We start from the raw sequence: 11,355 nt of genomic DNA on the forward strand, positions 1-11,355 counted from the left end.
TCCGGAAAGCAGATAAGGGTGGGGAGGGAAAAATGTCTTTGGTGGTGGGGTCAGATTGCAGATGGCAGAAGTGTCGGAGGATGATGCGTTGGATCCGGAGGTTGGTGGGGTGGTATGTGAGGATGAGGGAGATTCTGTTTTGGTTGTTATTGCGGGGAGGGGGTGTGAGGGATGAGTTGCGGGAAATGCGAGAGACATGGTTGAGGGCATTTTCGACCACTGTGGAGGGAAAGTTGCGGTCCTTGAAAAACGAGGACATCTGGGATGTCCGGGAGTGGAATGCATCATCTTGGGAGCAGATGCGGCGGAGGCGAAGGAATTGGGAATGGGGATGGCATTTTTGCAGGAAGGTGGGTGAGAGGAGGTGTATTCTAGGCAGCTGTGGGAGTCGGTAGGCTACTACCTGCCTTGTCCCCGCCTCCCTAACCTGTCCTCCCACCTATCCACTCCTCCCACCTCAAGCCCCATCCCCATCTTCTATCTGCTAACCACATCCCGCCTCCTTGACCTGTCAGTCTCCTCTCTACCTATCTTCTCCTCTATCCATCTTCTATCCGCTCCCCCCTCTCTCCCTATTTATTTCAGAATCGCCTTCCCCTCCCCCATTTCTGAAGAAGGGTCTAGGCCCGAAACATCAGCCTTCCTGCTCCTCTGATGCTGCTTGGCCTGCTGTGTTCATCCAGCTCTACACCTTGTTATCTCAGATTCTCCAGCATCTGCAGTTCCTACTATCTCTAAAAACATGTTTTTGTGTCTTCTTGAAAGGAAAAAACACAGATTCATCTCTCCCCTCGACTACTGTCTCCTCCCAAAATGTTCACAGCCTGAGAAAACTCAGAGGCAACTACACTTCAGTCTGCAGTGCATTTCTCCCTTTGAAGTCCTTCTCTTTGAAGTTTCCTCGACACCACTCAGCTGTGAAATTCAAGAGTCTCCCTCAAGTTGTGAGGATAATCCACATGGAGCCTCCAGACTGTCATTGAATTTACAGTCAGAATGTGCTCAGAATTTACAGTCTCAGTCAATTTGGCTATATGTGCACTTTAAAATAAAAACACATTATAACTAAAACCTGTAGGTGATCCACTGTATGATCCATAATCAAGACATTATAATTGTATATAAATATGCACTAGAGGAATTGACCAACATACATAAATGTTAGTAAGAAAGAAGATAAGGTATTAGAATGTATGGTATCAAATTAAGTTTTACAGGAGGAGGCAATTGCCTCGTGGTATTATCGCTGGACTGTTAATACAGAGACCCAGATAATATTCTGGAGACCTGGGTTCAAACCCCACCACGGTAGATGATGGAATTTGAACTCAATAAATATCTGGAATTAACAATCTCATGATGACCATGAATCCATTGCCGGTTGTTGGAAAAACCTATCTGGTTCACTAATGTCCTTTAGGGAAGGAAACTGCCATCCTTACCTGGTCTGGCCTACATGTGACTCCAGACCCACATCAATGTGGTTGACTTTTAACTGCCCTCTGGGCAATTAGGGATGGGCAATAAATGCTGCCTGGTCAGTGATCCCATTTTTGCTCTGCCCAATTTTTTTCTGTTTGTCTGTCTGTGTAAGGGGTACTTTATATCAGTCTTAGTGTTTTAATTTGTAGAGGTTACTTAAAGTAGTTTAATTGTTTACCTTTAGCTAGAATCTAATGACTTCAATAAATAGTGATTATTAAGTACAAAAACCTGGTTTGTGCTAAGTTTTAACTTTTATGACGATTCCAGGAATAGTAGTGTGCTAGCCCAGTGAGTCATGATGTTTTGTTTTTTTTTTCATTCATGGGATGAGGGTGTCGTTGGCTAAGCAGCATTTATTGCCCATCCCTAATTGCCCAGAAGTTGGTTACAAGTCAACCACATTGCTTTGGGTCTGGAGTCACATGTAGGCCAGACCAGGTAAGGATGGCAGTTTCCTTCCCTAAAGGACATTAGTGAACCAGATGGGTTTTTCCGACAATCGATTCATGGTCATCATTAGACTCTTAGTTCCAGATATTTATTGAATTCAAATTCCACCATGTGCCATGGTGGGATTTGAACCCAGGTCCCCAGAACATTATCTGGGTCACTGGATTAACAGTCCAGCGATAATACCATTAGGCCATCGCCTCCCCAGTGACAGATAATAGTTGTGCCATATAAGTGGTGAGCACTGGCCATCTTCAGCAGAAGGGAATCTCATCACCTCTTCTTTGCCAGTCAAGTGTATTATCAGTGCTGAATCACCCACAAGCAAAGTCCTGAGATTGCCGTTGACCAAAAGCTGAACCGGACCAGCCATATAAATACTGTGGTCACAAGTGCAGTTCAAATGATGGGTGTTCTACAGTAAGTAGCTCACTTCCTAACACCTCAAAGCTTATCCACTATCTCCAAGGCACAAGTCAGGAGTGAGATTTATTACCCTTCATTTGCCTGGATAAGTGCTTCTTCAACAATTCATTTGAGTCAGCGTGTTAAACTCATTCCCTCTGCCGTAAGCCCACAGGACTAGCAGTGCTCACTGCTGACAGAATGCACTGCAGCTACTAGTCAAGGTTCCTCAGACTGCAGCTTCCAAACTGGGAACTGTACCATCTCAAAGAGAAGGGCTGCAGACAGCTCAGAAAACCATCGCCTGCAAGTTTTTCTTCCAACACACAATATCCTGTCTTAAAACCATACCCCCTTTACTGTCGCTAAGTCAAAATTCTGTAACCTCTGCAGTAACGGTTAACGACACCACATTGACTATAACTGCTCAAGAAGGTAGTTAGATGGTTCTGAAAAGCATTAAGGATGGATGATTAATGTTGGTTTTGCCAATGTAACTCTCATTCCATGAATGAAAAGAAAGCACAGAATCTTTCGACCAATGTTTGAATTGGCAAATGAAAGAAATAAATTTATTTTAGAAGCACCAAACTTACACAATCAAATGTGCCTCATCCCAATCTTTAATAATAAGGACTTACATCCACTTTATGAACATTACCAAATATTCCCATTCACAAGATTTTAGGGAAACAATAGCTATACCCTACATGTTTGAGAATCACAATTGTCTGATAGCTGTGCAACAATTTTCCTCTGTGGCTTCAGACTAAAATTGCACACCAGAGAAATCGCTGTCAAACATGTTGAATATTGGTTTCCACATATGATCCTGCATAGCAACAGCTACTGTTGCTATGCAGCAACTTAGATTCAGCTGAGTCACAGTCATTCTTTCTTTATTCCCTTCAATATTATCTCTTGAAAATAAAGTAGGGTGACATAGATAATGACTTTATATGTACACTTCGCACAATTCAAAGTGATTCTAAATGCTTGTGATTGCATTCAGCTTTGGCTTGTAGGCTTGTAGTTGTGAGGTAGCTCTCTGTCTTAGGTAAAAATTGATGGAAGTACAAAACCTATGTGTCATTCTCTTTTAAAATGACTCCTTTCAGATAAAAATTTTTCTGAGCTTTCATTGGACTAAATAGAAACATAATGAGGAGGCTAGTCATGGGCTTCCTAATGAGTTTTGCCACCAGTGCAGTGAATAGTAGCATGGTAAAGTTGCTGACTGGTACCAGACTGATGCTCCAACATGCAACCTCAAATCCCATTATAATACTTGGAGGAATTTAAATTTGACTGATTAAATAACTACAATTAACGAGCTAGTCTTCAGTTATGATGACCACAATTCTTTTAGGTTATTCAAAACGTCCATCTGGTTTACTTATGAAAATCTGTTGATCGAACCAGCTCTATCAATGTGATGAACTCTTACCTGCCTTCTAAAATAGTCCAGACAGCCATTTTCCTGTATCAAACCCTGATAGAAAAGTTAAAAAAGAATAAAACTGTGGCAAAGATATGACCTGGCAACCTGAAGTGACAAAGGGACACCTAATGCATTTGACCCTGTAATGCTCACCAATATCTGAGGACTTGTAGCAAAATTAGGAGAGCTGTCGCACAAACTTTTTTTTTAAGATGAAAGGTGGGCTGCTTTGTGGCATTGAGTTTCTTGAATATTGTTGGAGCTGCTGTATTTTGTCTCATGGTCAATACGGCAGATTGCCTTTTAGGCAACTTGCTCCCAATATCAATCACTGAATCATAAGACATGTCCTGAGGGAAAATGTTGTATTAAACATTGTATTCTTCAATAGCACAGTATCCACAGCCAATTTCATGTGGAAAGGAAACAAAATGAGCATTGTCACATCAGGTATATAGCCCTGTTCGAAGTAAGCTCACACCAGGAGCCATGCTCATCCAATCAAGTGGACAGTTATGCCCTATAGTTGGTGAACAGGCTTCAGGGAATCAGAAGGTGAGTATTTGTCCAAACATAAACCAACAAGCTGAATTCCCCAGGTGAAGTAAGTATGATTGCACTTGACATTAAAACATTTCATGGTATTAAAACATGGTATCAGGGAGTCTAAGTACAATTGAAGTCAAGAGAAATCAGCAGGAAAGCTTCCCAATGACTGAACTCATATCTGGCACAAAGTTGTGATTGTTGGAGACCAGTCATCTCACGCCCAGACATCATTGCAAGACCTTCTCAGGGCAGTATCAAGTGATTCACCAATGACCTTACCTCCATTATACGATTAGAGGTGGAGATGATTGGTTATAATTACACAATGTCCAATACCCATTCATAACTCATCAGATGAAGGTGTCCATGCAATAGTGCAGCAAGATCTGATAAGTATCAAGTAACTTTAATGCCACACAAGTGTGGCAGACAATTATTATATCAGACAGGTGAAAATGTAGCAATTTCCCTTCATTATCAATTGTAATACCAACACTGAATCATATACCAACAACAACTTGGAGGTCACCATTGATCCAGAAACTTAGTTGAAACATTCATATAACCTTTGTAAATACTAAAGCAGGTCAGAGGTTGAGAATTTTGCAGTGAATATCTGATCCCCTGAATCCACAAGCCCTGTCTGCCACCTAAAAGCTGCAAATCTGGGATCTGGTGGAATATTATCTATTTTTCTCCAACATTGCTCAAGAAACTTGATAGCATCAAGGACAAAGCGGGTGGTTTGTCTGGCATACCATCCACTATATTTACCATTCACTCCCTCCACAGCCAGCACATAGTGGCAGTGGTTAGCACCATCAACTAAATGCATGGTGGCGTTTGCCAAGGCCCCTTCAACAGCATCTTCCAACCCTCTGGCCTCTACCACCTAGAAGAACAAGGTCAGTGGACATGTAAGGACACCACCATCTGCCAAGCTCCCCAGAAGTGTTATATTCTCAACTGTTCATAATACTGATCAAGTCAGATCCTGGTGTGATATTTGGTTCTGTAAACCATAAGTTTTACAACTTGTTAGAATGATGGTCAGTCACGAAGTATTAACATGAGGCTGCCAATGTACATTTAACGAAAGAACATAAGTTTATCATTACAAAGGAAAATAACAAAGCCTGTACATGTCAATTTGAAAAGATATTAAGATAAGCATCAAAAACATAAATTCAACCACTTTATCCCAGAAATATCCTCTACAAATACTTAACCCCAATGAAGTATCACCCCTATCATCACTGTTTAATTTCTTATCCAACTGACAAAAGCAGTTCTTTTCCCTGACATTCTGAATATTCACCAGATGGGATTCTGCCTGTGTCTCGCAGAGACAACACTCTCACAGATACAGGCTAACTCATTAACTATTCTTGTTAAACTCTAAGAAAAGTACAGTGTTTATTCCAGTCCTGTCTAATTCAGCTGCTAAAATAGCTTTTCTTCTTTCCAGCTCTGTTGGCCTGGAGATTGTCAAAGCTAAACTGTTCTCTGCTAGTATGGGTATTTTCTTCTGAGCAGAACCTGCTTCTGGCTTCTGGCCACTCCTTTGATGGGTTGTGAAAATTCAGTTTAGTTAACACTTCAGCAATTATCTCACCAGGTAGCCTGAAATTGTAATTTAGCTTAAGTAACATGATGTCTTGGAAATGCTGTTTTGACCCACTGCCAAAAAAGAATTTCTAACACTGAATTAGTTTGCCTCCAGTTAACAATGCAAGTTCCCAAGAAGAATAATTTATTACAAATCTTCTTTATATAAGTAATTCCCCATCCTTACTTGAAAGGATATTGCTATTACTTCACAATCACTGGATTAAAATCCCAAACTCTCTCCCTAGCAGCATTATGGTGTATCTGCCCCATAAACATGTAATGTATTAAGATGCTTTGCCAGCACTTTCTCAAGGGCACTTATGAATGGGCATTAAATACTGACCTGGAGAGTGATGGCCACACCCTGTGATGAACAGAATAACATAACACTCATCCAAAGTGTGACAACCTCATTAAAGAATGACAATAGACATTTGGAACAAGTAGGCAACTTCATACCAAAGCCCGATTCCATTTATGCCCAATATCCATAACATGCTTTTTACATGTAAGATTATAACTAGAGATCATTTGCTAAACCCCAACCAGGGGGACCACAACTGATATTATCCCAACTTACAGATCAGCTAACTCAGCACCCACTAGAAATTAAACTTGAGCACTTTTCACCGATATGCCTTACTACAATAATGGGCATTAACTCCACTTTCTAGGCTGTTGGAAAATCTCTACCATGGCTTCTGATGAAAATACACGTGCAGACGGTGACAAAAAAATGACAGCTCTTCTTCTGCCGCAAAGGGATAAGGCAATTACTAACATCTTTACTTCCATTAATTTCTCTTTATTGAATTATACGCAGCATGGAACTGTGGATGAGACATACTGGAAATCTCTCAGCTGGCCATGGTAGCACAGGTGGTTGATCCATGCATAGCTCAGAAAAAGAGTCTGAGCATGAAGCATGTTAAATTATATCTTAATACAGAAATGTATCAATAAATGCATTGTGCCAAAATAGTCCAGATGTTGAGAAATTATTTAATTTATATTGCTGTTTAATAAAGGATATGAAAAGGTTAATTTTGGAGCTGAGCTGAGGTTTTGTCCGCTCTGATGTACAATGCAGCAGTTGTGCGGAGCATCTAGCAGTCTTGGGAAGTGCTGTCTGTTGTAACTGAAGGTAGCCATTTGTCCTACTCCTCATGCTACTATCAGTACCATGTAACCTGTTAGTTACTACGATATAATAATCCTTATCTTGCCACTTAATGTAACTGCCTCTTCTGCTGAAACTTATTTATAGATAATCCTTAACAAAAAAAGAACTACTGGAAAGCCCCTTAGTCTAACATAGGAAGACAGATTGGTGGCAGCAGCACTTTGCCCAGGGTACCCAGGCCATATCATTACTATTGTAACGTATGTGAACTCTTATACTTTTCTCTTAAAAACTCAGGTCACTGAGAAACACAGAAATAGGAAGTGACAGATACACCAGATGTTTCCTTTGTAAAAGATGAAGTGTGTTTCCTCATCCCATTGATCTCCAACATCTCTTCCAACACCAAGACAAATAACTTCAGTCTCTTTGAAAGTGTTCAATCACTCAACAGTAGCACATCGTACCAGCTTCGTACATTCCTTTGCCAGCCTTATTTATATTAAAGTTTACAGGCAGCTGATTAAAATATTCTTGATTTCACAGAAATCCATATTGTCTGGTTTAAATATCCTAAACATGAACATAAATTCATCATCACACTCTTCCTATGAGCATAGGTCAAAGCCAATTCCCGAACACATTCCCCCTTTTCGCTTAACTCCTCGCAGGATCAGTGAATTTATCATTTAATACCCATTTCATTCAAAATTGAAGAGACCAAATCCCCAAAGCAATCATATGACTTTTAAAGACTTGCTTCCATTGAATATGTTTTGTTCATGACAATGAACTCAAGGAATCACATTATTTTAATTTAAAATTAAATTAAATTAAAGGTAAAGTTGCCATAGTTCTACCAGACTACACTCATTAGTGAGTTCTGAGCAAGGGTCACGAGACCCGAAACGTTAACTCTGTTTTCTCCTTCACAGATGCTGCCAGACTTGTTGAGCTTTTCCAGCAACTTTGTTTTTGTTCCTGATTTACAGCATCCACAGTTCTTTTGGTTCTCATTAGTGAGAGACAACTGATAGTGTTTTAACCTGGCGGGGAGGGTGTGGGGACGGTGGAGAGGGGGATAGGGGTGCAATGGGGAAGGTGTCACCACACCTCAGATGAAGGGAGAGACTGAGAAGGTAGGAGCTTTAATGCTAACCTCAGCCAGTGCAGGAACTGAACCCACACAATTGATATTCTTTACATCAGTCAACCCTTCAACTCATTCAATTAAAATCAGGAACTTTTCTAAAAAAAATCATTTTTGGGTTATGAGCATCACCAGTAAAGCCAAAATATATTGCCCATCCTGAATTGACTTTTTGATTTATTTGTATAAAATTCATTTCTTAATGAATGGTAACTCTCAAATATATTTAGCTAACAGAATAAAAGGGATGAAATTCATCATTGGGAAAATGAATGATGATGCACTAGCAGACTACTTTACAGAACAAATCCCTTCCTGACCTCTCCCCTACCTATATCTGTAATCTCTTCCAGTCCTACAACCCACTTAGAAATGTGCAATCCTGTATCTCTGGCTTCTTAAGCACCCCTCCATTTTAATTGCTCCCCCACTGATGAATGCGTCATCAGCTGCCAAAACCCTTAACTGTGGAATTCCATCTCTAAACTTCTCTGCCCTCGACCTCTCTTTCCACCTTTAAGATGCTCCTTAAAATTGTTGAACAAACTTTTGGTCACCTGTCCTGATAGTTCCTTATGTAGCTCGGCACCAAATTAAAAAAAAACATATTCCTGTGAAGTACCTTGAGATGTTTAGCCCGTTAAAGGATCACTGAAAATATAAGTTATTGTTCTTTGGTTGGGAATTACATGTCCTTTTATTTTTGAGAATATCATCTCTCCAACAGTACTTTAATATTCCAGTCCTGACAAAACTTCAAATATTTTTGGACTGGAGTTTCTGTTGTGTCTAGAGAATGTGAGGCTAAGTGGACTGACATCCAGTCAGGTACACCTTTTCAGTGTGAACAGAGTATGACTGCCATCACATCTGGTTAGACCACCAGGCTACCACGGAGACATATCAAGGGATGACCTTTCTGGATGCAAGAGACGTGCAAAAAAAATGAGTTGCCCCATCAGCCTCTCAGCACTGCAGCAAGGATTTTGCAGCACATTCTACATCAACAGTATTGACGCACTGGTTTGATTGTTGTATTTTGCTTCTCCTGCTGCTTACTGGCAACGTTAAACACTGAACTTTAATCAACCACTACCTTGAGAACAGCAAACTCTGGCTGATAGTATATTTTTGTTTCAATAGCAGGTATTGCTGTCCAAGCCATAGCTCAAATCTCACCTTATTGAGGAGCTGAAAAATGCTCTGGAAATATAAAGGTGTATGTTTTTTTTTAATTCACTCAATGAGGCAAGAGCATCCCTGGTTAGACGAGCATTCATTGCCATCCCAAGTTGCCCTTTAGAAGCTGCCTTCTTGAACCGCTGTAATCTGTTTTGTGTAGTTTAACCCACAGTGATGAAATTCCAGGTATTTGACCCTGTGAAACTAAAGTAATGGCAATATATTTCCAAGTGAGAGACCTGAAGGGAAACATGCAGCTGGTGGTGTTCCCATGTATCTGCTGCCCTTCTTCTCGATGGATGTAGCTGTGAGTTTGGAATGTGCAATCTAAAGATCTTTGCTGAATTTCTGCAGTGCATTTTGTAGCTAGTACACATTGCTGCAACTGAGCATCGATGGTGGAGGGAGTGGATGTTTGTGGACATGGTGCCAATCTTGGGGACTGCTTTTTCATGGATGGTGCCATGCTTCTTGAGTGTTGTTGGAGCTGCACTTATCCAGGCAAGTGCGGAGTATTCCATCACACTCATGACTCGTGTCTTGTAGATGGTGGACAGGCTTTGGGGAATCAAGAGGTGAGTTACTTGCCGCAGTATTCCTAGCTTCTGACCTGCTCTTGTAGCCACTGTGTTTACGTAGCGAGTCCAGTTCAATTTCTGGTCAATGGTAACCCCCCAGATGTTGGGGGATTCAGTAATGAAGTCAAGGGGTGGTGGTTAGATTGGCTCTTGTTGGAGATGGCCATTGCCTAGCATTTGTGTAGCATGAATGTTACTTGCCACATTTCAGACCAAGCCGAGATATTGTCCAGATCTTGCTGTATTTGGATGTGGACTGGTATAGTTTCTGAGGAGTCGCAAATGGTGCTGACCAATACGCAGTCATCAGACACCATCCCCATTTCTGACCTTATCATGGAGGGAGAGTCATTGACGAAGCAGTTGAAGATCACTGGCCTAAGGACGCTACCCTAAGGAACACCTGAAGAGATGTCCTGGACCTGAGATTACTGACATCCTACAACCACAACCACCTTCCTACATGCCAGGTATGACTCCAACCACTGGAGAGTTTGCCCCCTGATTCCCATTATTTCCAGTTTTGCTAGAGCATTTCAATGCTACCCCATTCAAATGCAGCCTTGATGTCAAGGGCAGTTACTCTTACCTCACCTCTGAAATTCAGCTCTTTTATCCATGTTTGAACCAAGGCTGTAATGAGGTCAGGTGCTGAGTGGCCCTGGCGGAAGCCAAACTGGGCATCACTCAGCAGGTTATTGCTGAGCGGTCCTGTTTGATAACATTGTGATGACATGTACCATGACTTTACTGATGAATGAGAATAGACTGATGGGGTTGTAGTTGGCCAAGTTGGATTTGGCCTGCTTTCAGCGTATGTGATATACCTGGGCAATTTTTCATATTGTCAGGTAAATGCTAGTGTTATGGCTGCAAGCCAGTCTTTACTTGTGGAACAATCTCTGTAGGTAGCAAAAATTAGCAGCTGTACTAAGATAACAAGGTGTAGAGCTGGATGAACACAGCAGGCCAAGCAGCATCATAGGAGAGGGAAGGCTGACATTTCGGGCCTAGACCCTTCATCAGAAATGGGGAAGGGGAAGGGGGTTCTGAAATAAATAGGGAGAGAGGAGGAGGCGGATAGAAGATGGATAGAGGAGAAGATAGGTGGAGAGGAAACAGACAGGTCAAAGAGGTGGGGATGGAGCCAGTAAAGGTGAGTGTAGGTGGGGAGGTAGGGAGGGGATAGGTCAGTCCAGGGAGGACGGACAGGTCAAGGGGGCGGGATGAGGTTAGTAGGTAGGAGATGGGGGTGCGGCTTGAGGTGGGAGGAGGGGATAGGTGGGAGGAAGAACAGGTTAGGGAGGCGGGGACGAGCTGGGCTGGTTTTGGGATGCGGTAGGGGGAGGGGAGATTTTGAAGCTTGTGAAATCCACATTGA

The 11,355-nt window shown here is 41.7% G+C and overlaps 1 protein-coding gene across 1 annotated transcript in view; it reads left to right on the plus strand.

Annotated features, from left to right (window-relative positions):
* ptprt (protein tyrosine phosphatase receptor type T) overlaps positions 1 to 11,355 on the plus strand; it is a 928,020-nt gene that overhangs the window by 801,114 nt on the left and 115,551 nt on the right. The gene's annotated exons all lie outside the window — the stretch shown is intronic.

The sequence above is a fragment of the Rhincodon typus genome, chromosome 19, assembly GCF_021869965.1.
Source record: "Rhincodon typus isolate 14 chromosome 19, sRhiTyp1.1, whole genome shotgun sequence".
NCBI classification, from domain to species: domain Eukaryota; kingdom Metazoa; phylum Chordata; class Chondrichthyes; order Orectolobiformes; family Rhincodontidae; genus Rhincodon; species Rhincodon typus.